Source organism: Macaca thibetana, chromosome 14 (assembly GCF_024542745.1).
Source record: "Macaca thibetana thibetana isolate TM-01 chromosome 14, ASM2454274v1, whole genome shotgun sequence".
NCBI classification, from domain to species: Eukaryota; Metazoa; Chordata; class Mammalia; order Primates; family Cercopithecidae; genus Macaca; species Macaca thibetana.
In genome coordinates, this window is record NC_065591.1 from 29,398,943 (window position 1) to 29,426,825 (window position 27,883).

At 45.2% G+C, this 27,883-nt stretch overlaps 1 pseudogene; it reads left to right on the forward strand.

Moving 5' to 3' along the window:
- LOC126936441 (keratin, type I cytoskeletal 18-like) lies at window positions 1–27,883 on the forward strand (annotated as a pseudogene).

The following is a 27,883-nucleotide window of genomic DNA, read 5'->3' on the forward strand; positions in this document are numbered from 1 at the left end:
TAAAACTAAAGGCACAAAGAGAGGCAGAGACAGAGGGCAGCTGAAGGCTGATGAGAGGTAAACAGGTAACTGGCCACAAGAATGTGCTGGGAATGGGTTTGGCAACTCACACCTGCAATCTCAGCACTTTGGGAGGCCGAGGCAGGAGGGTCGCTCAAGCCCAGGAGTTCAAGACCAGCCTGGGCAATGTAGGGAGAACCCGTCTCTACAAAAAATAAGGGCAAAGTCTGAGTCCTGTCCTCTCGCTCTCCTCCCCAGATGGGATGAGTTTCACCACTTGCTCCACCTTCTCCACCAACTGCCAGTCCCTGGGCTCTGTCCAGGTGCCCAGCTATGGCACCCGGCCAGTCAGCAGGGCAGCCAGCGTCTATGCAGGTGCTCTATGCAGGCGCTGGGGGCTCTGGTTCCCGGATCTCTGTGTCCCACTCCACCAGCTTCCAGGGTGGCATGGGGTCCGGGGGCCTGGCTGCGGGGATGGTTGAGGGTCTGGCAGGAATGGGAGGCATGCAGAACAAGAAGGAGACCATGCAAAGCCTGAACGACCGCCTGGCCTCCTACCTGGACAGTGAGGAGCCTGGAGACTGAGAACAGAAACTGGAGAGCAAAATCCGGGAGCACCTGGAGAAGAAGGGACCCCAGATCAGAGACTGGAGCCATTACTTCAAGATCATCGAGGACCTAAGGGCTCAGATCTTCGCAAATACTGTGGACAATGCCCACATCGTTCTGCAGATCGACAATGCCCATCTTACTGCTGATGACTTTAGAGTCAGGTATGAGACAGCTCACCATGCACCAGTCTGTGGAGAGTGACATCCATAAACTCCACAAAGTCATTGATGACACCAATGTCACTCAGCTGCAAGTGGAGGCGGATTGAGGCTCTCAAGGAGGAGCTGCTTTTCATGAAGAAGAACCATGAAGAGGAAGTAAAAGGCCTGCAAGCCCAGATTGCCAGCTCTGGGTTGACTGTGGAGGTAGAAGCTCCCAAATCTCAGGACCTTGCCAGGATCATGGCAGACATTGTGGCCCAATATGATGAGCTGGCTCGGAAGAACCTACAGGAGCTAGACAAGTAGTACTCTCAGCAGATTGAGGAGCGCACCACAGTGGTCACCACACAGTCCACCGAGGTTGGAGCTGCTGAGATGACACTCACGGAGCTGAGACGTACGGTCCAGTCCTTGGAGATCGACCTGGACTCAATGAGAAATCTGAAGGCCAGATTGGAGAACAGCCTGAGGGAGGTGGAGGCCCGCTACACCCTGCAGATGGAGCAGCTCAACGGGATCGTGCTGCACCTGAAGTCAGAGCTGGCACAGACCCGGGCAGAGGGACAGCGCCAGGCCCAGGAGTACGAGGCCCAGTCGAACATCAAGGTCAAGCTGGAGGTTGAGATCTCCACCTACTGCAGCGAGGGCTTCAATCTTGGTGATGCTCTGGACGTCAGCAACTCCATGCAAACCATCCCGAACACCACCCCCCACTGGATAGTGGATGGCAAAGTGGTGTCTGAGACCAATGACACCAAAGTTCTGAGCCTTAAGCCAGGAGAAGCAGGGTACTCTTTGGGGAGCAGGAGGCCAATAAAAAGTTCAGAGGTCAGGCTGGGTGCAATGGCTCACACGTGTAATCCCAGCACTCTGGGAGGCCGAGGTGGGCAGATCACCTCAGGTCAGCAGCCTGGCCAACATGGTGAAACCCCGTTTCTATGAAAACACGAAAATTAACTGGGCATGATGGCAGGTGCCTGTAATCCTAGCTACTTGGGAGGCTGGGGCAGAAGAATTGCTTGAACCCGAGAGGCAGAGATTGCAGTGAGCCGAATTCATGCCATTGCACTCCAGCCTGGGTGACAGAGCGAGACTCTGTCTCAAAAAGAAAAAGAAAAAAGTTCAGAGGTCAAAATAAATAAATAAATAAATAAATAAAATAAAATAAGATAAAATAGCCAGGCACAGTGGCACAAACCTGTAGTCCCAGCTACTCAGGACGCTGAGGTAGGAGGATCGCTTGAGCCTTGGAGGTTGAGGCTGCAGTGAGCTGAGATTGCCCCACGGCACTTCAGCCTGGGTGAGAGAGACCCTGTCTCAAAAAATTAAAAAATGTGCTGGATCCCAGAGGACCTCTCTCTTCCCTCCACTGTTTCTTTCCTTTTCTCCCCAGTTCTTTTTTGCCATCGTTTTCTCTTCCCACCTCCAAGTCTGCTTCTCTCAATGTATGACTTCATACATTTCAGAGGCAAAAGAAGAAGAGTGGGAGGGAGGTCTGGTCCCAAACCATGTAAGCTGTAGGCTTACATCACCCTAGTTGGAAATTCCAGTGGAAGAAAAGAGTTTCTCTTTCCTGGAGTCCATATATAAAATCCCGGGAAAACCCCTAATTGGTCAGTGTGGGTCACATGCCATCCTTCTCTTGGCAAGTTACTATGGCCAGGGGGATGGGTTATTTGATTATCTGGCTTAGGTCACATGTCAAGACCAGTGGCCAGGCAGGCAGCCCCCATGAATCAAATGAAATGGAGGAGTAACTCATTGCAGTAGTTACCGCTACCAGAGGGAGAGGTTAAGAGCAGTGATGGCCATATGAGACCTATGCATCAGCCGTCGACATATAGTAATCCACCCTGTTCTAGGCACGATGGGAAAGGAAGTACAGACACAGATCCTCCCCATGTTGGAAAAAATGGCAAACTCCACGGAGAGTTGCAAACTTATTTTGTAAGTATCAGCACTTACAAAGCAGCCCATCTCCACTGGAAAACTGGACTTCCTCATATTGTCTAATCCTTTTCTAAGCTCCAAGCCCCCTGCCCCTCTGATTCACAAGGGCTTCACTCAGGGCAGCATGGGGAACCTTTGGAAGGTAGGTTAGGCCCACTTCCCTGGCACCCTTGGGCATATTCTTAGGCTGTAGATCATATGACAATTCAAGAAACGGAGGTGGGGTGGGGTGGAGATGAACAAGTGCAGAGCAATCACTGTCCTCACCTGAAGACAGCCAGGAAAGGTCAGGTGACCCAGAGGACTCTAGGTCAATAACAGATTGGCTGCCAGGATAGTCTTACCTAGCTTGGGGGTAGAGTATGAGGAAATACTTCAAATAATACAGGCTTCAGAGAAAACAAAACAAAACAAACAAAATAAACACAGGATCTTTTGCAAAGAGTAGTGAAGAGGAGGTCCTTTAACCTGGACAACCTGATTAGTGCAGATCACCAACTGTTGGTCCAACTCCTAGAAAGAAGGAATGAGCCGAGGATGGGAGGGGCATGGCTTCCAGCTTCAGGAGCAGGTAAGAAGGAAGGCAGGAGGGACATGTAGCATGGAAAATAGTTTGGTAAGTTCCACCCCTGGAATCTGAGTTGAAAAGAACTTATAGATACCTTCATAGGGGCTGTCAGGAACTAAGGCCTAGCATCAAAAGACAGAGGGAGAGAAAGATTATAAGGAAGAAGATGAGGCTCTGTACTGAATAGATTAATTGTAGAATAATAGATGTCCCTTTCACTCAGTGAGGGCCTCTGGACTGGGTGACACTCAGTAGCAGGCAACTGTAACTGGATATGATTATGAGGAAGGACCACATCATCCAAGGCCAGGATGGGCCATGGGCAGGTCCTCCACCTAACCTGCTGGTGTACTGTACAATCTAGGGGGCTCTATTCCTATTTTGATCTATGTCTATGGTGCTTCCTTCAGTGGTGCAGTGCAGAACCTGGCTGACCATAGCAGTAAAGCATTTCCTTGATATCTCAATGGCTAGATGGGTACAGCACAGCTAATGACTCATGCAACAACAAATGTGTCTGAAAACCAACCAGGAACAGTACTGAGCCCCGGGGATCAGGCAAGGTGCTGTGGTTCTTGGGAGAGACAGTCACAGGGGGCTGTGTTCATATAATTGTCCAAGTTGTAGGGACAGAGAGAAGGGAGTATTTCATTCTGTCTGGAGAGAGTGGTCAGAGAAGACTTCAGCAAGAAGGTGATACTTGAGCTAAGGCTGAAAGATGAAGAGTTAACCAGACAGATCAAAAGCGGTGAGAGGGCCCATTTCTGGAAGAAGAAATACCACAAACAAAGGCAAAGAACTGCTGGTTCATGTCCTGCCTAACAGGAAAGCCAGTTTAGATATTTGAGTTTGCAGTGGCATAGAATGTAGAGTTTAGCAGGCATGTGGGAACTTGGATCTGGAAGGGCTTTAAGTGTTTTGCTAAGAGGTTAGCTCTCCATTCTGGAGGTATATGGAGGGGCAAGAATTGAGGTCTTGTGTAATCCATGGAACCTCCATCTTGCTATGTGTCTGCTTACGGAAAGGTCTGCTATGGTCTGAATATGTTCCCCCAGAATTTATATGTTGAAGCTTAATTACCAATGTGATAGTATTAAGAGATGCAGGCTTTAAGAGATGATTAAGTCATGAAGACAGAGCCTTCATGAATAAGATTAGTCACTTAGGTAAAGAGGTTGAAGGGAGTTCCCAGGTCCCTTCTACCATGTGAGGATGCAGCAAGAGGCATCATCTATGAAGTATCTATGAGCCTTCACCAGACACCAGATCTGCTAGTGCCTGGTTCATGGACTCCCCAGCCTCCAGGACTGTGAGCAATACATTTCTATTATTCACAAATTACCTAGTGTAAGGTATTTTGTTATAGCAACCTGAATGGACTAGGATGGGGCCTATGTTTACTAGGTCCTTGATTGCCTGAATGAATGCCTCCTGGGCAGGCAGATACTGTGACAGAGTGAAGTTGACAGGTGTTAGAGCCAATGTGCATCCGCAGGGACTCTGGGGGACTGAAGCGTGTGTGTCCTGTTTGAAGGGACAGTCATTACTCAGCTCTAGTTAATTGTTGCCATGAAGAAATGTGGTCTCAGTTTTGCCAGCTCCCTTGATTTTTCGAGAGAAGCCAGAAATCAAGGTTTTAGGTATAATTTTCTCTGCTTTAAATGAAAGCAACTAATTCAAATGTTTTCAAAACATCATGCAGGCCAAACAAAATTCAAGCATAAGCAGGATTTAGCTAGCCACCTGGTTCTCCTACCTTCCCATTCATCAGCTACCCACCCATCCAACCATCCATTCACCCACCCATATACATATCCATCCATTTGTCCATTCATCCATGCACACTCCTTCCATCCACATACATAACCATACATCCACCCACTAATCTATCCATGCACCTATCCATTCATCCATCTCTCCATCTACCCACTTTCCAACCATACACCCCCCCACCTACACTTATATACACATCTATCCATCCATCCATACATCTATCCATCCATCCATCCATCCATCCATCCATCCATCCTATCTACCCATAAACATACACAGCCATACATCCACCCCACTAATCTTTCTACCCACATATCCTTTCGTCCATCCATCCATCTATCCATCCATCCATCCATCCATCCATCCGTCCGTCCGTCCGTCCGTCCGTCCGTCCATCCATCCATTCCTCTTCCACTGTTAAAGTACACTCCCTCTGAAACCTTTACAAGATGGAAATATTCATTTTGTTCCATTTTCTCCACCTGCCCTTGGTCTTAGAAGTCCTGCTTCCCTCCAAATTCAGGCAAATTATGTTTGTAAAGTAGTGCAAATACGAGTGATGTTGTGCCTACCTCTCTTTACAGGGAATTTTTTGCTTTCTCTTTGTGTCCTTGCTGTGCGGCCTGAAGTAGGAGTGTATTTTTTCTCCCCTTGGATTTGAGCCTTCATAAGTGTTCCCGAACAAAATTAAACCAAATAGAGAATTAGATTCTCCTCCCTTTTCTTGGAAATATCTTGCCACTGGGCCAGGCTCCCTGGGAATTAAATAACTCTTCAAAAGGAGATCAGAAATAGATTTCTCAGTGGGGTTTCTAGATGTCAGTAAATGGATTTATGGAAAATGGGTTAGGTTTGGCAAATTTTAAATTGTGATTGGGTGAATGTGCAATGTGTCTCTGTAAATAACCCCTTTTTACTTTCTCCTTCTCTATATCGAGTTGGAACTCTTCCTCCTTAATATCCGGCTTCCATTGTCCTTCCTTCCTTTACCTAAATGCTTTACCTAAATATCTCCTCCAGCCTGAGGTTAGAGGATTGGAAAGGGAGAAGGTCAGATAACTAATACTTACTGTGCTAAATTCCTGATCTATGTGATAGCATTTATAGTTCTGATTTCCATGGCAGATATCCCAGCATGATCTAAGCAGGAGGGCATTACTAGATATACATGCTTTGAGCTTCAATTTTTTCATCTGTCAAATGGAACAAAGCTTCCATATCTCCTTTCCCAACCAAATGAAAATATCTTCAAAGGGTCTGCCACGGTACCTGACAACACCACCATGACTAGTCCCCCCTCAAGGAATTAAAACTTTGCTAAAATGTATATGCTCTCTGGGAGCTCATCCCACTGTCAAATCAGCTTTTATTATTATTCAAATGTATTTGTGAGATTAGGAGGCCCAGAGAGTATGGAACACAGGGAGGGTAGGTCTTGATGGATTTTGATGGAGCCAGGGGGAGGTCTGCATAGACGCTGCTGGGAAGGAACATGGAAGAGAAGCAGGAGCCTGTGGCACCTTGGGGACAGTTTGAAGGCTGTCTGGGGAAGGAATGAAAAAGAAGCAGCGGATGCCTTTCCTCTCACCTCTAGACCATTCATCTGGTCTGCTACTTTTTCAGCTGAATACCTCCCCATCGTGAGGAAATGGTGCATCAGAACAGGATGGTGTCATAAATTGAGCAGTTCTTATCATCCATACCCTCAGTCTTCCTTTCTATCAAATGGACAGAATTGCTGTGAGAAATTCAGCAAGATAAATTAAGGTAATGTTGGTGCAAGGGCCTGACTTCACCTCCAAGGGGCTGCTTCCGTCTGAGCTCAGTCAATCTGCAGTTGGGCCTCTCCTGATAGACAGGCCAGAGAGAGAGAGGTCTTTACAGCTGGGATCAGGTGTGAGGGTAGAACAGGTGACCCGCCAGTCCTTAATCACCTGCTGATTTGCAAGGGGAGAGGTAAATACGGTAGTCCCTCAGTATTCACAGGGGATTGGTTCTAGGCCTCCCTGCAGATAAAAAAATCCAAGAATTCTCAAGTCCCTTATATAAAATGGTATAGTATTTGCATATGACCTAGGCACATCCTTTTGTATACCTTCAATCATCTCTAGATTATTTGTGATACCTCATACAATATAAACGCTACATAAATAGTTGTTATACTATATTGTTTTTTATTTGGACTATTTTTGTTGCATTGTTGTTATTTGGTGCTTTGTATATCTTCCATCTGTGATTGGTGGATGTGGAACCCGACGAAGCAGAAGGCCAGCTGTACAACAGCAGTGGTAGCTCTTGATGCTTATTTTGTGCCAAGCGTTTTACAGATGTTATTTCATGTAATACTTTCCATAATCCCCGAAGTAGGAATTCTTTCAATTCCCATTTTATAACTGAGGAAGTAGAGGCATGGTGGGAGGGTGAAATAATTTCCCCAAAGCCCCAGTGAGTGGGATAGTTAGGATGGAGTAGTGGTAACAGAGACCATATGGTCCGCAAAGCCTGAAATATTTACCATCTGGCCCTTGACAGAAAAAGCGTCCTGACTGCTGCTACAGCAGAACGAGCTACTACCAAGGCAGGAGACAGAGGGGGCAAGGGGATGAATACCCTGGCTGCTCCGTCCTCACACTCCGGCCTCTACTTCTGTTACTGCCTCCCACTAGCTGACCCAGGAACCCAGGGAATCTCTCCTGGCTGTGCCCACAACCCCCTCATTTCATTGCTTCCTTGTTTGGGGCCTTTCTGATGAGATGGGAGTTTCTGGAAGACTTGGGGCTTCATAGATTTTTTGTTTGTTTGTTTTTAAGATGAAGTCTCGCTCTGTCACCCAGGCTGGAGTGCAAGTGGCGTGATCTTGACTCACTGCAACCTCCACCTCCTGGGTTCAAGCGATTCTCCTGCCTCAGCCTCCTGAGTAGCCGGGATTACACACGCCCACCACCATGCCCAGCTAATTTTTGTATTTTTAGGAGAGATGGGGTTTTACCCTGTTGACTAGGCTGGTCTTGAACTCCTGACCTCAGATGATCCACACACTTCCACCTCCCAAAGTGTTGGGATTACAGGCGTGAGCCACGGTGGTCAGCCTTCATAGTATTTAAGAGTCAGGGCAGCTGGGTGTGGTGGCTCACGCCTGTAATCCCAGCACTTTGGGAGGCTGAGGCGGGTAGATCATGAGGTTAGGAGTTCGAGACCAGCCTGGCCAATGTGGTGAAACCCCGTTTCTACTAAAAATACAAAACAAAAACAAAAAACTGGCCAGAAGTGGTGGCACGCGCTTGTAGTCCCAGCTACTCAGGAAGGCAGGAGAATCACTTGAACCAAGGAGGCAGAGGTTGCAGTGAGCTGAGACTGTGCCACTGCACTCCAGCCTGGGCAATAGAGGGAGACTCCATCTTGGGGGGCGGAGAGGGGGGAAGGGCAGCTCAGAGATAAAGATTCAAATCCTGACTAATCTTTCTAGTCCTGAGTTTCCCTGACTTGACAATAGGACTGATGTGAGGCCTGAGGGAGAGGATCTGGTAAGGCCTAAGGAGAGCCCTTGGAGAACAGAAAGGCCTTTTCCAAACGTGCTGGCCCTTCTGCCTTGGAGGGGCCTCCTCAGGGGACCTCCCTGACCCTCTCTCCCCCTAACCTGGCTTCGCTTTTCTTCATATTACTCATCCCTGCTTTGTGCTACATATGTGTTGTATGTACACATATCTATGTATAACAGACATGTATTTTGTATGTAGACATGCACGCATGTGTATACATACATGCCGTGTGTATTAGTTTCTTGCCTTCCTCCCACACTGTTGTCTTATTCATTACCCTATCCCCAATGCCTAAAACACCCACCCGCTCAAATCAGGCACTTGATAACGGCCGGTTGAATGAATGATCGAAACAATGTCTGTTACTTTTAACAATTTCTTCTGCATCCTTCTTACTATCCAGCCAGCAGAGTACTTTCCCCTCCAGATTGTTCTGGATGAATGAAGGCATTTTTGATACCAATTTATTAGCATATCTAGGATTGGGATCCCTAAATAAGGCGGGGGCCCACAATCTCATCTAAATAAATGGGTTCTCCCCATCTCTGTGCCCTGTGGCTCTGCTGTCACCCTGAGTTTGCTTTCCCTTCCCATGAGCTCACCCTCCTCATTTCCTAGCCGGTGGCCTCAGGTGGCAGGTGAATGGGGCAGACATCTGCGCTGCTGGCCAGCACCAAAGGCAGGGGATATGTGTGCAATTTCCTGAGCAGCACAGGAGGAGAGCGAAGAAAGAGGAAGGAGGAGTGCTGAGGCCGGCTGGCAGCCTCCTGGCTTCATTTCCTGGGGACTCCAGCAGCCAGCAGAGGAGTGGAATGGGATTGAGCAAGGTTCCCAGGCCCTCTGGCTTGTGAGTGTTGTGGGTGAGAACTGAGGACTGACTCTGAGGTTGGGTGGGTGGCAGAAACATCTCTTTATCTTTTGATGAAGCTTGCCTTAGCTTTTGTGGTTCTCAGGACTTTACCCGAGAACACGTTTGCATCTAAAATCCCCGAGAGCCTGTTTTAGCCCTTGAAGCTTGGCCTCCTTTTTCTAGCTAGTGTGGGGCTGCCAGGCTAACACCGGTGTAGGCACTCTCAAAATTCCCCACACTTCTCTTGGGGGTGCAGAGAGAATGTCATTCCTTTATTTGTTTATAATTACTTTGAGTTTCCACACAGGACCTGGCTGCTGGATTAAACACTTTTAGTCCAATCCTGTAAACCTAATTCGATGCAGGTTTTTAGAAGTCATGGTTAGCCTCTTTAAGTAAAACAAAAAATAAAATCCCAGTCCCTCATATTTTCCCTCCTGCCCCTCCATGAGATGGTGCCCGGGTGTGTGGAGAAGGACTGTGGCCTGCATGTGTGGTGGCAGATGGAGGTGGTGGCCTTCGGATCCTTGCTGGCTAGCTGTAGAGTCGCTGGTCTGGGCTGCTCCTTGCCCTGGGCCTGCTGAGGTGGAGTGGTCCAAGCCGGCCCCCAGGTGGGGGCCACTGAAGCCTGTGACTGGCGTCCCATGTGGTCTGGTCCCTCTCTTGGCTAGATCAGGTCCTGGACATGTTCCCTACCCAAGCTCCCTCTTGGTTCTCACCTGTGGGCACCTGTTGTCCTCTCCATCTTAGCCCCTCCCTGGCTGGGGCACTCTCCAGGGACAAGAGGCAGCTCATATCAAGTTTACCTTCTAAATCAGTCCTTTCCTTTCATTATCATTATTATTTGAGACAGACAAGGTCTTACTCTGTTGCCCAGGCTGCAGTATGGTGGTACGATCTTGGCTCACTGCAACCTCTGTCTCCTGGGTTCAAGCAATTCTCATGCCTCAGCCTCCTGAGTAGCTGGGATTACAGGCATGGCCACCACACCCGGATAATTTTTTGTATTTTTAGTAGAGATGGGGTTTTGCCATGTTGGCCAGGCTGGTCTCGAACTCCTGGCTTCAAGTGATCTGCCCGCCTCGGCCTCCCAAAGTGCTGGGATTACAGGTATTAGCCACCGTGCCTGGCCTCATTATGATTCTTTTATGGGCAATTTCAAGCTTAGAATTTTGAATATAAAATATCAGACAGTGTCCAAACCAGAAAGAGAGGAAACACTCAAAAGGCATTTACCCAAGGAGAACTGAATGAAGGGACCAAAGAAGGCGTCATCAGGGTTAACAGAACCAAAAAGGGAAAGTGTGATATCCAAGGATTAGCAATAGTGGGAAGCTATCACCACCTCTGCTGAAGGGGCAGAGACCGGGGAGAAATGAACACATGGAAAACGGGCTAATCACCAGAAGCAGGGGCCGGTGAACTACGGCCCAGGGGTCTGCCCCCTGTTTTATAGATCAAGTTTTACTGGAAGACAGCTATGTCCATTCATTTACATATTATCTATAGCTGCTTTGTGCTACAATGGCAGATCTGAGCACTGGTGACAGACTGTGTTACCCACAAAGCCAAAAATATTTGCTGTCTTACGCTTTGCCAGAAAAAGTTTGCTGATCACTGCTGTTATGGCCAATGTAACCCCCAAAATCCATACATTGAAGTCCTAATGCCAGTACCTCAGAATGTGACTGTAATTGAAGATTGGGTCTTTAAAGCAGTAATTAAATTACAATGAAGCCATTAAGGTGAGCCCTAATCAAATATTACTGGTATCCAGCTTTTTTATTTTTCTTGTTTTTGTTTTTTTGAGACAAGGTCTTGGTCTGTTGCCCAGGCTGGAGTGCAGTGGCGTGGTCTCAGCTCACTGCAGCCATGACCTCCCAGGCTCAAGAAATCCTCCCATTGGCCGGGCGCCTGTAATTCCAGCACTTTGGGAGGCCCAGGCGGGCGGATCACGAGGTCAGCAGATCGAGACCACGGTGAAACCCTGTCTCTACTAAAAATACAAAAAATTAGCCGGGTGCGGTGGCGGGCACCTGTAGTCCCAGCTACTTGGGAGGCTGAGGCAGGAGAATGGAGCGAACCCAGGAGGCAGAGCTTGCAGTGAGCCGAGATCGCGCCACTGCACTCCAGCCTGGGTGACAGAGTGAGACTCCATCTCAAAAAAAAAAAAAAAGAAAAGAAATCCTCCCACCTCAGCCTCCTGGGTAGCTGGGACTACAGGTGTGTGCCACCATGCCTGGCTAATTTTGTTTATTTGTTTATTTTTTTGGTAGAGATGGGGTTTCACCATGTTGCCCAGGGATGTCTCGAACTCCTGGGCTCAAGCAATCCATCTGCCTCAGCTTCTCAAAGTACTGGGATTATAGGCATGAACCACTAGTGTCCTAATAAGAAGAGATTAGGGCACAGACATGCACAAAGGGAGGACCATGTGAAAAAGCAGAGAGAAGATGGCATGTGCAAATCAATGAGAGAGGCCTTAGAAGATACCAACCCTGCTCACGCCTGTATCTTGGATTTCTAGTCTCCAGAATTGTGAGAAATAAATTTATGTTGTTTAAGCCACACTGTGCTACTTTGTTATGACAGCCCCAGCAAACTAATATAACTGCTATAGTGGAACAAAGCTACTATCAGACCACAGGAAGGCAGAGAGGGCACGTGGAAGATAATTCCCTGACTGTTCCTTCTCCCACTCCGGATCTACTTCTGGTGACCACTATTAGCTCAACTCACCAGAAACCAGCCAACAAAGTTGTCTGGGTGTTTCCATCAATAAAGGTGGCTTCCCAGGCCTCAGAGCAAGACACAGATGGGCAGAGAATGGACCCGGGGGTAAAAGTGGAAGAACCAGGGCATACACGAGACAGTAGGGAGAAGGGTACCCATCACCCGACTCCAGCAATTACCAATATTTTTTCATTCTTGTTTCATCACTCTCTGATGATTTTTTTTCTGGAGTATTTTAAGGCAAATCCCAGAAACCATATTGTTTCACCCCAAAATAGTTTAGTATGCATCTATAATAAATAAGAACTGTTAAAAATGACAATAACGCCAATACCCAATAAAATTAACAGAAATTCCCTAAAAACGTCTCATACTAGTCTATTCTCAAATGTCCCCATTGCTTCAAAAATATCTTTTAACAGTTGGTCTGTTATAATCAGGAGCTAAACAAAGTTCATGCATCACATTCATGTGTTGACAAAACGGAGGCATTTGTCCCTCTGAAGAATTTCTCACATTCTGGATTTGGCTGTTGGCATCACTGAGTTGTTGTTGAACTTGTTCCTCTGTCTCCTGAATTTCCTGCAAACTGATAGTTAGATTTTGGCTTGATTAGATTCATGGGCGGTGTCTTCTCTTGGATCACTTTGCAGAAACAGACTATCTGCTTCTCCCACTTTCTGCAATGTTGAGAATGATCTGTGGGTTCAGAAATGTTAGCTTCCTCTTGCCATTATCAAGTTCTCCATTAAACTTTTATCTCATGGGGTTAGTTTTTATTGATGATCATTGCCTGATCCATTATCTCATTCGGGTTTGCAAAATGCTGATTTTCCAAGTCTATCATTCCTTCTGCATTTGTTAGGTAGAATTTTTCTACAGAGAAGAATTTTCTCTTATCAACTATTTGTAACCCTGAAATAATTATTACAGAAAAGACATAATACATATACATGTCTTTTTCTTTATCATCTTTCAGAATACTCAGTCAGTGAACTAGCTGCCAATGATTTTTTTTCTTAGTATTATTAAGAACTCATAATTTAAACATATATTTAAGGTGTTTAAATCCATTGCAGTCAGTATTTCCTTTGATGCCAAATTGTGACATCTTTGGCCAGTGGGAGCCCCTTCAGATTAGCTTTTGTGTCCTTTTGACTTGACACCATTAATATTTCATCATTTCCTTGCTATCAGGTGCAATAAGATGGCCCAAGCTCTTTTCGTGCAGTTCTTTCTCCAGAGCAGTCATCAGCCCTGTGTCTTGGTCCTGGCTCACTAGAAAACAGGCTGAGGCAAAAGTGTAAGTGCCAGTTTACTGGGAAGAGTGCAATCCCAGGGAAGCAGGGAGGTTTAAAAGAAATGGGAAGTGAGGCAGAGGGGAGGATGAAGTACAAAGGGAGATGTTCCCGGGTGGCCACAGCTTCCTAATAAGCAGCCAATTGCTCCGATGCTCACAGCCTCTTGACACAGGAGGCGTGGAAAGACTGCATCTCAGCACAGTCTGCCATGTGGCATCCCACGTGCTGTTGTCTCCTCTGCATCCCTGAGGTGTATTTCTTTGCTCCTATCGTGGCTACAGGGGAAGCCAGCATCTCCACGTGGCCTGTGCAGCCAGCGTGTTGTCAAGGTGGCTCTCTTGGCACTCATTGTTGTGTGCAGGGACGCCTCAGTGTGTGCTGGTGGCAGTGGCTCTGGGCACAGCTTTATAACCAAGACAACAGTGCGAGTGATGCTTAGGGTTGCACTGACCAGGAAGCAAGGCACATGGCCAAGGCCCATTGGTACAGGGTGACCAAGTGGACCTGGAGGACTACATGAATGGGTACATCCACCTCTACTGCCTCTTAGGCTTTTAGACATCCTCAGATCCTTTTGCAGTATTCAGATCTCATGTGGGAAAAATCACCCATACTTCTTTCTTTAGAGGAGAGGTACAAGCCTAGTTCTTCCAGATGACGGCCAGTTGCAATCTCCTCAAGAGATCTAAAAGTGTTTACAAACAAAGCCACAGTCCCCACTGCTGCTGCTGGTCCAATGGCCAAAATCTATATTCATCATCTCACTCCTACACTGCTCATTTTGTTCTGCAACTTCCAATTAAGTGGAATCCTTACTAGGTACCTAGGTGAAAGTGTTCCCACCTAAGTGCCAAGACCTCTAATCCAACAGAATCTAGGCTGGTGGGAATAAGAAGCTAAAATTCTGCATGTCTTCACTGGGAGTGTTAGTGAGGAGGACAGCTGTACTTGCAGCACTTGGCTTCTGAACCCATGTGTATCAGCGCCGTGTATCGGTTCCAGTTCAGCGTGGGTGTCACATCCAGTGCGGTAACTTTGCATTCGTCCCAAGCTAGCCTTTCGGCTGAGACCGTATCAGCCCATCACACCTTTTTCTATAAAGCCGGCTGTCTCTGGGTGACGAGGTACACGGCAGACTATTATATCCTGTGGTTTTGATTCCATTGTGTCACTCCTGGCTGGTAGCAAAATGTGCTCTTTGGTCTGTGACAATCTAATGTAGGGTATCATATCAACAGATGGGGCATTCTGTCCACCCTCAGATGGTGGTGCTGGCAGAAGCACTGTAGGAAAAAAAAAAGTATGACACATTGGGCTCAAAGCCACAAGATAAAGTCGTCTTCCATGTACCTCATCACCCAGAGACAACTTGCAAGAGAAAAATATGGCCAAATGACTTGGGGAAGTCTCAGCTAAAAGGCCAGCTCAGGGACATCTTGCAGGGTTGGGACACTGGAGGTGGTACATGGACTGTTGCCTTTTTCCTTGCAGACCCCTGACCAACAAGCAGAGCCATTCCCTACTGCCAAGGGGTCCACACTTCCACACAGTAAGCAGCGTACTGCTAGCAGCTCTGCCCACAGAGTGGATTTCCCTCTACCGCTATTTCTAGGCCTGCTTCTGTGTGAAGCTGTAATATGGCACAGTCCATTTCCGGCTAGGGTCAACTTTGTATTAATGCTAGTAGATCATGAATATAACCAAGTCCTATTGAGTGGCTCAGAGGGATATCAGTTTTCAAGTGGGACAGTGGGGCTCAGAGGGTAAAAAGGACTCCCCAGAATGTCCAAGCAGCAGTACAAGTTTCCCTGCCACTTAGGAGGTATGACCCAGCAGATCCAATAGTACTAGAGGTATCCATGCAGATGATAATGCTGCAGGAGTTCTAATAAACTTCAGCAAGAGAGGTGTAGCGGACCTCTAGGGTTCTTCAGCAAGGCCATGCATTGAGTCTGGTGTGCTCTCAAGCCCTGCCAGAGACTAAATGCCTGACCACGGAACACCAAATGACTACATGGCACCACAGATGTTCACTGTGATCTGAGTACTATGAATCCAATGAGTCATAAGGTTGGGTGGATAGAGCAGTAATCCATTGCACAATAAAAACGATACAGTCAGGGCTGGGTGTGGTGGCTCATGCCTGTAATCCCAGCACTTTAGGAGACTGAGGCAAGTGGATCACAAGGTCAGGAGATGGAGACCATCCTGGCCAACATGGTAAAACCCCATCTCTACTGGAAAAAAAAAAAAATTTTAGCTGGGCATGGTGGCATACACCTGTAGTCCCAGCTAACTTGGGAGGCTGAGGCAGGAGAATTGCTTGAACCCAGGAGGTGGAGGTTGCTGTGAGCCAAGATTGCTCCACTGCACTCCAGCCTGGTGACACAGTGAGACTCCGTGTAAAAAAAAAAATACACACACACACACACACACACATATACATACAGTGAAGATGTGGCCTGACCAAATACAGAAGGCACAAGCAAATGACACGAACAGGTGGCCCAGACTCCCATGGCACCTACCCCTTTTGCACCAATGCATCTCTCAACAGAAGGACAACGGAGAGGTCTATTGCTTTCCTTGCCATACAAAGGAGAGCTGCTTTTGACCTCCCTGTTATTACAGAATAAGGAAAAGCAATAATTCACCATATCAACAGCCATGTATCAAATGTCAGAGGTACCACCAGTGGCAGAACAGCTGTGCTGCCACTGGGGCTACCTCCTGGTGAAGTTGACAGTAATCTACCACCATCCTCCATGATGTGTCCGGTTTTTGCAAAGGCTAAAAAAGTGCATTGAATAGAAGTGTGATGGGAGCCACTATCCCTGTACGCTTTAAGTCCTCAAAAGTAGCAGTAATCTCTGTAATTCCTCTTAAAATGAAGTATTGCTTCTGAGTTACTATCTTGGCCAGGACAAAGGGTAGTTTCCATATGGCCCCTCCTATCAAAATGACTTTTAACTTGTAAGCCAGGGAGCCAGCATGAGGGATCTGTTATCTGTTAATTATATTCATCCCAACTATGCATTCTAGCCAGAGTTATTGAGAACCAGAGAAATAAACAAGGGATGGATTCATGGACTTTCCCCCTGTTCAAAGTTACCCTGGCAAAAGGCAAATAGTTCTCTCTGGGGGAAAGATAAATTATGAGTTCATATCAGTATTTCCAATTAAAACCTTAGATTACAGAGTCTTAACTCGTTTGAGTTTTTACTTGTCTCTCATCTTTTGGGCTAAAACATCTTGGTTCATAATAAAAGCACATATTTGCTGATCCTGAAATATGCATTGGATAGTTTCATAATGACAATACCAATAGTTTCCTCTCTGTATGAGACTATCCTTGCTCACTCATGTTTGGTGCCAATCTCTGTAGGGGATTATACATCTCTGTCCTGTTGGACTCAGGCTGTGTGTCTTTCTTTGGCCAATAAAATGAGAGTGGAATAAGAGTAACATTGGTCATAAAAAAAAAAAAAAAAAAACAAATAACATTGGTCATTTACAGGAAGAAGGTCTAAGAGCCTCAGTACCTTTTTTCTCTGCTTCAATGACTATCACGATATTCCAGACAGGTGCTCTTCCTTCAGCCTGAGTTGTGGAGGGAAGACAACATGGACCAGAGCTGTAGCTACATACAATAAACATGTATGTAGCATGGGAGAAAAGAACCTTTGTTGTTGAAGGCACCTTGATTTGGATTTATTTGTTACTATAACATAACATGATCTAGTCTATCTTGATTCATAGAGCATTGAATGCAGTTTAATATTTCTTCATGGTTCTTTCTAGTCCTTAGGATATATATCCCATTAAGGATATACTGTCAAAATACTATTGTTTTTAGAGTCATTTGCAGCAATTCTTCTTTATGTGGTTAAATCACCAACCTAATACATAATCATTATCACTTGTTTCCATTTTTCCAACTTGTATTAATTTCTTTTTTGTCTTTTATTTATTTTTTATTTTTTGAGACAGGGTCTCGCTTTTTTGCCTAGGCTAAGTGCAATGGTATAATCATGGCTCACTGTAACCTTGACCTCCTGGGCTCAAGTGATACCCCCACCTCAGCCTCCTGAGTAGCTGGGACTACAGGTGTGTGTTACCATGCCTAGCTTTTTTATTTTATTTTTTTGTAGAGATAGGGGTCTCCCTATGTTGCCTAGCCTGGTCTCAAACTCCTGGCCTCAAATGATCCTCCCACCTTGACCTCCCTAAGTGCTGGGATTACAGATGTGAGCTATGACATCCTCCCTCCTTTTCATCTTTATTTACGTTTGTGTTTTTATTTGAAACACTGACACTGTTCCAAAGTTAAAATATACAACAAACTACAGTACAGTTAAGTCTAGGGTCCATCTCTGTCTCTCCAGCATATTCTTTCCCTTTCCTTATAGGTCTCCATCTTAACTGTTTTTGGTTTATCCTGCTATTACTATCTTTTGGTAATATAAACAAATATATATTTTTATTCATTACTCCCCTTTCTTCAAAAAAGAGAGCATACCAGAAACACTTTCCTGTCCCTTGCCTTTCTTAGTTAACAATATATCTGGAAATATAAGTATATATAGAAATCCTTCCTATTCATTTTTATAGCTGTTTAATACTCCATTGTATGGATGCACCATAATAGATCTAACCAGTCCTCTACTGATAGACATTTGGACTGTTTCTGTTCTTTTACTATAATTATTGGCAATGGATATCCTTGCATATATGTCATTTCATATTTTTGCCAGCTTATTTTTGAGATAGATTCCTAGAAGTGGTATTGCCGTGTCAAAGGTTAGATGAATCTGTAATTTTGCTAGACAGTCCCAATTTCCCTCCATAATGGCTTTTCTTTTGCATTTCTGCCAGCAACTTATGAGAGAATCTCTTTTCCAACAGCCTTATCAAGAGTAGGTAGTCAGACTTTGGATTTTTGCCAGTCTAATAGGGGAGAAGTGATATTTCTGTGTACTTTTAACTTGCCTTTTTCCTATCCTGAGGAAGCTGAGTTTCTTGCCATACGTTTAATGATCATTTGCATTTCCCTCCTGCAAACAGTTCATAAATTCTCATTTTTCTGTAGGGTCGTTGCTGATTTTTTTCTCAATTTTTAGAAGCTCTTTATCCATTGGGAATATTGATCCTTAGTTTATAAGCTGTATTTCAGATAATGCAAAATGGCACAATCCCATGGCATGTGCAGGGGAATTTGGGAATATCCAGCAGAATTACTAATGCATCTTCCCTTTGATGCAGCAACCCCACAGAGACCCTGGACTTGACATTGTTGAGCTGCTGAACCGGCAGTAGCCACCTCTAGACTTCTTGTTATGCAAGAAAAATGAACCCTTAGACTGACAGTGGTCAGTTTTTTGTTCATTTTTGTTCCTTGAAGATGCTTCCCTACATGATATATATCTGTTTTTAAACATATCAAGCTATTATAAATATTTATTTAGATTTTTTCTCTTCCACTAGCAGGTCAAGAGTATTTATTCTTTTTCTCTAATCTCTACCGGTCACCTCTCTCCTTCTCATTTCTCTCTTATATTTTCTTCCATTTTTTTCCCCACCATGATGTTATCATTAACCAGTGATTCAACTATCTAAAAGTAGGCTTTTGGCCAGGTGTGGTGGCTAACGCCTATAATCCCAGCACTTTGGGAGGCCAAGGTGGGCAGATCACCTGAGGTCAGGAGTTCAAGACCAGCTTGGTCAACATGGTGATACCCTGTCTCTACTAAAAATACAAAAATTAGCCAGGTGTGGTGGTGCATGCCTGTAATCCCAGCTACTCGGGAGGCTAAGGCAGGAGAATTGCTTGAACCCAGGAGGCGGAGGTTGCAGTGAGCGGAGACTGCACCACTGCACTCCATCTTGGGCAACAGAGCCAGACTCCATCTCAAAAAAAATTGAATTTAATTTAAAAAGAAAAGTAGGTTCTGAGCCACAGTCTCATGCCTCCCTCCCCACCCCCACACCCTGTGCACAACAAGAGTTCCTAGGGGAAGCAGAAAGGTAATAAGAGTGGTTTTATATATTGTTTCTCCATTCTTCCTTTAGAATGAGCATGCGGAGACTAGAAGGTGGATGCCTTTTTACTGGGGCAGTGTGTGTGCTGTAGCTCTGTCTGCTCCAGAGATGTCCAAGGGAATCGTGGAATTGATTGGGCTATTACAATCAGAGGCTGGGCCCTGTCTGGCCTCCTCCTGTGCCAGCTTAGGCCTCCCTAGCTGTGTGTCTTCTTTAGCTACCACTCCTTTGGCCATATAAATGGTGTGTCTTCTCTCTCTGACCTAGGTGGAGCCCACATATTTCACGGAAGTCTTACGCTTTGGCTCAACTTATGGCTGTGTTTCTCATTTCATATGGAAGTTTCCAAAGTCAGCACTAAAGTCTATAGACACTACCTTATCAAAATTAGAGCTCTAGGACCTAAGAATTTATATTCTGTGATATTTATTGTGACATCATTTGTAGTGGCAAAAAAAGGAAGTAACATAAATGCTTATCAATAGGTGCAATAAATGATGGTACATTCATACAATGGGGTATTTTTTATTGCTCCTTAAAAATGAACTAGAGCTGGATCTGTTGCCCTGGAGAGATGGCAAGATATACTGTACTTCAAAAGCTACCACTGTGAACTATGTAATGTGTTCCTCTTTTTCTCTCTCTCTCTATATTTTTAGAAACAGGATCTCACTATGTTGCTCAGGCTGGAGTGTGGTGGCTATTCATAGGTGTGATTATAGTGCACTGCAGCCTTGAACTTCTGGGCTCAAGAGATCCTCCTGCCTCAGTGTCCCGAGTAGCAGAGACTATAGGCGTGTACCACCATGCCTGGCTTTCTCTGTATTTCTTAAATGACCAAAAAACCTTCCTTTATGGTGTCTACAGATTTGTTTATATTTTTGAATACTCCGTGTATGTTGGGCCCCAGTTTCTTCATGTGTAAATGGCAGATAACAATAGTACTTCTCTCATAAGGTTGTTTGGAGGATTAAGTGAGCTATAGTAGGTAATATATGAAAACAGGTCTGTATTATAACAAGCATTAAGACCTTTTGTGTACTGTTATTATTGTTTTCAGTGAACGTAGATAAATATGTAGAGAGATGTTCTCAGGTTGTTAATACTGGTTGTAGTGTGGCAGGAGAGAAACACTGGAAAGAGAGAGAGAAACTGTGATTTTTGCCAAATGGAAATATTATTTATGGTAAAAATTAAAGTGGAAATGTGCAAATTAACATTCTAAGTTATATCTATGATATAATGAATATGAAAAATCTGTATGTGTGTAAAAATTAAAATATTGATTTAATTAGGTGACTGGAGTGTGGGCAATTTTTATCTCAGATTCTGTGGCTATTTCAAGGTTGTTTTTCCTATCAACTATTTTAAAAGACAGCCTAGTACAGCTCCTGGCACATAGATACTCAACAAATGGTAGCTATTTCTATAATAATTCTGAGAATGGCTTTCCTAGCAGCTTCCTGTCCTTGGGAGCCCTCCAAACACCATGGCTGCTCACAGCAGCCCTTAAGGAGCTCCTCTCCCCTCCACTGGATTGCTGCTTAATTTTCCTGTTTGCACAGTTAATTTGGTTCTGTGACACTAAGCAGTGAGGAACCATGATGATCTTGACATTGGGGTGGGGAGGTGGTTGTAATTACAAGTAATGTAATCACAAGTCTCTGTGAGAGGGAAACAGAAGGTCAAAGCTAGAAGACGATGTGACAATGGAGGCAGAGATTGGAGTGGTGCACCCGTGAGCCAAGGAATGTGGGCAGCTTCTAGAAGTTGGAAGAAAGGAATGGTTTCTCCTGGGGTCTCCTGAAGGAAATCTTAAAAATACCTTGAGCCCCATAAGGCTCATTTTAGACTTCTGACCTCCAGAACCATAAAAGGATAAATTTTTGTTGTTTTAAGCCACTATGTTTATGGTAATTCATTTCAGTGGCAATAAGAAACTAGTACATGAACCTCAGCTAAAACAACTCTTAATGCCTTGGTTTCCTGCATACTCCTATTTTGCGTGACTACAGCTGAATATCATGTTGTTCTTTCTCTTTGAATTCTTTCTGTGAATAAATCCTAATCTTTTCTCAGACAGATGAATGCCTTGGGCAGAAAGGTTTATGCTCAGAAAGGCAACTGTTTACATACATATTTACATTTACACAAATAACAAAACCAAGAAGACTGGAAGGAAATACACCAAAATATTAACAATGTTGGAAATATCAACTCATTTCCTGCCTTGAACTTTTATGGATTTTCCCAATTATCTCAAACAGGTATTTATTTTGTAATAAAAAGCATACTTTTACATGATTAGGTATGAGACAGTCTCAGTATTTACGTCATTCTCTAGTACTGTAGAAGTTAGTATAAGGGCTAGACCACCATGAGCTGGAAAGGTCAGGGAAGGTTTCACGAAGCAGGGAGGAATCTCAGCAAGGCCTGAAAGGATAGGGATATGGTTTGGCTCTGTGTCCCCACCCACATCTCATCTTGAATTGTAATCCCTATGTGTTGAGGAAGGGACCTGGTGGGAGGTGATTGAATCATGGGGGCGATTCCCCCCCACCATGCTGTTCTCATGACAGTGAGTTCTCACATGATCTGATGGTTTAAAAACGTTTGGCAGTTCCCCTCCCCTACTTCCGCCGCCATGTAAGACATGTCTTGCTTCCCCTTCACTTTCCACCATTGATTTTAAGTTTCCTGAGGCCTCCTCACGCATGCGGAGCTGTGAGTCAGTTAAACCTTTGTTTTTTTTTTTTTGTTTTTTTTTTTGAGATGGAGTCTTACTCTGTCACCCAGGCTGGAGTGCAATGGCACGATCTTGGCTCACCGCAATCTCTGCCTCCTGGGTTCAAACGAGTCTCCTGCCTCATCCTCCCAAGTAGCTGGAATTGCAGGCATGAGTCGCCACGCCTGGCTAATTTTTTTATTTTCAGTAGAGAGGGGGTTTCACCATAATGGTCAGGCTAGTCTCAAACTCCTGACCTCAGGTAGTCCGCCCGCCTTGGCTTCCCAAAGTGCTGGGGAATTACAAGCGCGAGCCACTGCACCCAGCCTAAACCTCTTTATAAATTACCCAGTCTCAGGTAGTATCTTTATAGCAATGTGAAAATGGACTAGTACAGATGGGTGTTTGAGAGGCACAGTAGCAGGCAGAAGGCATGCCTGGCAATGGCCATGAAGTGAGCCAAGCACAAGAGTGCATTTTCCTGAGTTAATAAATAAACCCATTTGACTTAACGGGAACTTCTGCAGAGAATATACTACTACAAAGAAAAAATAATTTATCCAGCATTTATTTTATGCTGGGTACTATACTGAGGGCTTTGCTGCATTATCTCATTTTAATCCTCCGAACAGTCTCATGAGGAAGGTTCTAGAATTATCCTAAATATATAGATGAAGGGATGGAAAAACACAGATGCCACATAACTTGCCAGCAAGTGGTAGAGGCCAGATGTGAACCCCAAAATCGCTCAGAGCTTATGTTTGAGAGTGGGATTGGAGACGTAGGCTGAATAAGAATTTTTAAGGCTTTGAAATATCAGGTGTATTCATTTTCTATTGCCACAAATTTAGAAGCTTAAAATGACACCCATGTATTATGTCATAGTTCTGTAGGTCAAAAGTCCAGGCCGGACCATTTGGATGTCTCTTTAGGGTCTCATAGGCCAAAATCAAGGTGTTGCCAGACTGGGCTCTTATCTGGAGGCTCTGGGGGAGAAAATCGGCTTTTCAAGCTCATCCCAGTTCCTGGCCCAGTTCAGCTTCTTGTGGTTTGTAGATTCTTGTTTCCTGGCTGGCTCATACTTCTAATTTCTGAATTCCTCTTCTGCCACCAGCTGAAGAACACTCTACACTTTTAAAGGGCTTGTTTGATTAAATTAGGCCCACCTAGATAATCTCCCCTTTGCTGTATAACGTAATTATGGACATGACAGCTCAACCTATTAATAGGTTCCACCCACACTCAAAAGGAAACATATATGTATACACGGATGAGTGTCATGGGGTCATACTTATAATTCTGCCCGTCCCCACCCAGCCGAAAGTTCTGCTTTTTGTGTTGGTAAAGGATTGTTACTGGAGGTGTTATAGAGGGATGTGCCTTGCTGAGTACTGGGTTTTACAGAGATGACTGGGCCTGAGTGTGGAGCTGGGACTGAGACAAGGAAAGAGGGAAGACAGGGAGGCCCCGAGAGCAGGGGAGGGGTGTGAAGGCCACGAAGAGGGAGATTCGGGGGAGTGGAAAGGAGAAGACAGATGGGAAAGAAATTAAGGAGAAAGGCTTTCTGGGGCTTGGTGATTGATTTTGCAGGGCTCTCAACCTTTGGAACACGTTTGTAGTCATAATTTCCTCTGACCCTCCTTACACACCTGTGAGGCAGAAGGCTTTCCACTTGACAAGTGTGAGGCAGAAGGCTTTCTTTCCACTTGACAAGCGAGGGAACTGGCAAGTCCCCGCACATCTCTGTGCCTCGAAGGTCACACTATGGATCTGTGGCCCAGGTCACTGGATTTAGCCTGACCCTTCCTGGAGCTCAGGAAAAAGAAATTGTGTTGGACAGATTTGTGGCCTTATATTCCTGTACCATCCTTACTCCTGCCATCCTCCTCGCTTGGGCCCATAGGCAGTTCCTTTCCAAGGGAAACAGCTGGGGAAGTTGATTGACAGGCATACTGCTGAGGACAGGAGAAATTGCTTTTAGATTCCTGAACCCTCTGCATTCTTAGGCTTGAAGAAGGTGCAAGTAGGCAGGCGGAGAGGGCAGAGGCGGAGAAGGAGGATTTTCCTCATCTCTGTAAAGTGGGGAGAGAGAATTAAAAAAAAAAAACCACTCTGAAAAGAGAATGGGAGGGGCTCGGAAGGGTGGAGGGAGTGTGGAGAGTGAAAGCGGGATGGAGCGGCCCATTGGCACCTGTTGATTATAGGTGATACAGATCTACAGAGAAAAAACAGGCATTGCAGAGATACAACAAGAAAAAAATAGCCACTCACAATCCTGCAAGGCAGAAATAACCCCTTCTAAGATTTTAGAGCCAAAGTTCCCAGGTTTTGTATGTGTATGCATGCATTCTGTAACAAGTACCTACTGTTCTAGAATCTGTTTTGTGGTTGATCACTATTGATGATAGCTGTCAGGGATGGGTCCCTGGGGCCATCAGAGTATCTGCATCTCCCAGAAAATTTCGGCAGAGGCTATTCCCTATCCCCCTCACCCTGCCCCCATGACCACATGACCAGTGGACAGGCAAGCTCCCACAGGCTGGGGGAGGGGGGGCTGGGGGTGGGGGTCCAGGAAAGCAGTCCACTTAGCCTGCTGCCCTAGGCTGCCTATTCTTCAGAAACAAATCACTCAAAAAAAAACAAAAAACAAAAAACAAAAACAACCACCTCATTCTATTAAGAAACCTAACCCAGTAATCTCAGCCTTCCAGTGCTGACTTTCTCCAGTCTGCCTGAATAGGAGAAAAGCAGAATGAAGCATTTAAAATGGCATGTATTGATTGGCTTGGCTCACCAAAAGAGGGCACTTTTACTGGCCTTTCAAATGACAATTTATTCAATAGTGAAAAAGTAACTCAATTTGAGAGAGGCACTCCTTAAGAGTTGCATTTTTGCCACATAAATTATGTCATTATCATTGTTCACTTGTCATTCTCTGGAAGCCACTGGGCAAAGCACAGTTCCTGGCACGCAGGAGGCAATCAATGAAGGCTGTTGAATTAATGAGACTATAACTGGCAGGGAAGTTCAAATTTCAGAGACTTGGGAAGTTTGATGTGGTATGCAATGAGTTGAATTTGCAAAGTTTATCCCCTTTGGTCAGTACGAGGAAGATCACAGGGTTGAGAATCAGCCTGACAGGTTCCAAATCTTTTCCTTCTTAGCTCTAGCAATACTTCACAGCCTGGTTTCTTTGTTAATAACGGGGTAGACCTCTTTAGCACGTCTGTTGCGAGGATTCAAATAGACTCTCCCTGCCAAATGTTCTACAGACCAGAACAAAGAAGGTATCAGCAATACCCCTGGACAGTGGTACTGCTAGATCCTATTTTGCTAGAGCCTGGGGTTTGATTTCCCAAAGGGGAGGCAGCCATGTCTTGAGTCTAGTGAAATAGCTGCTTTTTTTTTTTTTTTTTTTTGGACGGATTCCTGCTGTGTTGCCCAGGCTGGAGTGCAGTGGCATCATCTCTGTTTGCTGCAACCTCTGCCTCCTGGGTTCAACTGATTCTCCTGTCTCAGCCTCTTGAGTAGCTGGGATTACAGGTGCCCGCCACCACGCCTGGATAATTTTTGTATTTTTAGTGAAGACAAGATTTTACCATGTTGGCCAGGCTGGTCTCGAACTCCTGACCTCAGGTGATCCGTCCACCTCGGCTTCCGAAAGAGCTAGGATTACAGGCGTGAGCAAATGCACCAGGAGGAAATAATTGTTGAATAAACAAAATGTTTCTCTTTACCTTCCACGGGCTCTTCCTTGCCTGCAATTCCAGAAACTGCCACTAGGGCCAAAGAGGTGGGTCAACTCAGAATTGCAATGGGCCATTTTTCTGTGCTCAAATGATCTGAATTTCTTTCCCCACAATAAAAGGATCTATTTGCATACTAGTTTCTTACTTATTTCATTGTTGAAGTTCTGAGGTGCATCCTTGCTTGGAGCTGTCAGTTGAAGATAAGACAGAGGATACATGTGCAGAAACCCTTGCAAGTTTCTGGGTTCTTGCACGTTGGATCAGCTGATGACAACTTGGGAGAGACTGCCTGAGCTCAGTAGTTGAGACCAGCCTGGCCAACATGGTGAAGCCCTATCTCCACTAAAAATACAAAAATTAGCTAGGCGTGCCTGTGGTCCCAGCTACTCGGGAGGCTGAGGCATGAGAACCACTTAAACCCAGGAGACATTAAGCCCAGGAGGCAGAGGTTGTAGTGAGTGGAGATGGCACCACTGCACTCCAGCCTGGGTGACAAAGCAAGACTCTGTCTCCAAACAAAAAAAAAAAGGAAACTAAACAATAAGAAAATATGACATAATGGTAGGTAGTAGTAGGTGTTCCAAATACAAATAAAGCATGGTAAGGAGATAGAGCACTATGGAGGTAATATTTGGGTTGACAATGTAAGAGTAAGACTCTGTAGATATTTGAGGGTAGAGGAACATTCTAGGTAGAGGAAATAATGCAAAGGCAGGAGTATGCTTTGGATATGAGGAGCCAGGAGACCAGCATGACCAGACAGCAGTGAGCAGGGGAAAGGTGGAGGGAGATAAAGTTGTAGAAATGGCCAGGGCCCAGATCATGAAACCTTAGAGGATGTGGTAGTGATTCGAGATTCTATTCTAAGTGTTCTGGGAAACCGTGAAAGGGTTAAAATTAAAGTTAGATTATGCCAATCTACAATTGCACAGTAGATTGCCATAATCTAACTTTAATTTTCAAATGATCACTATAACTGATCTAAGAAGAAGACTGTAGTGGAGAAGAATAGTCAGGGAGACCAGTTAGAAGCCTGCTTCAATCAACTGGGTCAAAGGGGATGGTGGGTTGGACTAGACTGGTAGTGACACAGATGAGAAGTGACAAGAGTTCAGATGGATTTTGAAGGCAGAGTCGACAGGATTTGCTGATGGATTACATGTACGAAAGAGAGAAATTAGAGCTGATGTGATGGTTAGCCTTATTCAGAATGTGCACTCAGGCATGGGCCAAAATCACTCATGCCCTGACCCCAAAGAGACTATAGGTCAGCGGTCTCCAACCTTTTTGGCACCAGGGACTGGTTTCATGGAAGACAGTTTTTCCACAGATGAGGTGGTGTGGGGGCATGGTTTCAGGATGAAACTGTTCTACCTTGGATCATTAGGCATTATTTAGATTCTCATAAGGAGTACGCAATCTAGATCCCTCGCATGCACAATTCACAATAGGGTTCACACTCCTATGAGAATCTAATGCCACCGCTGATCTGACAGGAGGTGAGCTCAGGAGGCAATGCTTGCTTGCCATTCACCTCCTGCCATGGACTGGTACTGGTCCATGGCCTGGGGACTGGTGACCCCTGCTGTAGGTACTATGACAGAAATCTAAAAAGAAAAAGTCCTAAAATTTTGGAGCCAAACATGTCTGGGGGTGGGGGGTGGGGTGGGGAAAGGCTACTGGAAGAAAGATTCTAATATGGTTGTAGAGTCGGAATACTTGGCTTCAAATCTAGATCCACTTCTTACTGTGTGACTGAGGGCAAGTTATTTAATTTTCTTAAATCTCAGTTTCTTCCTCTAGAGAATGAAGACGATAATTTCTACTTCCTGGAGCTGCTGTATGAATTTAATGAAGCACTCTGTGAAAAGCTCTTGGCATAG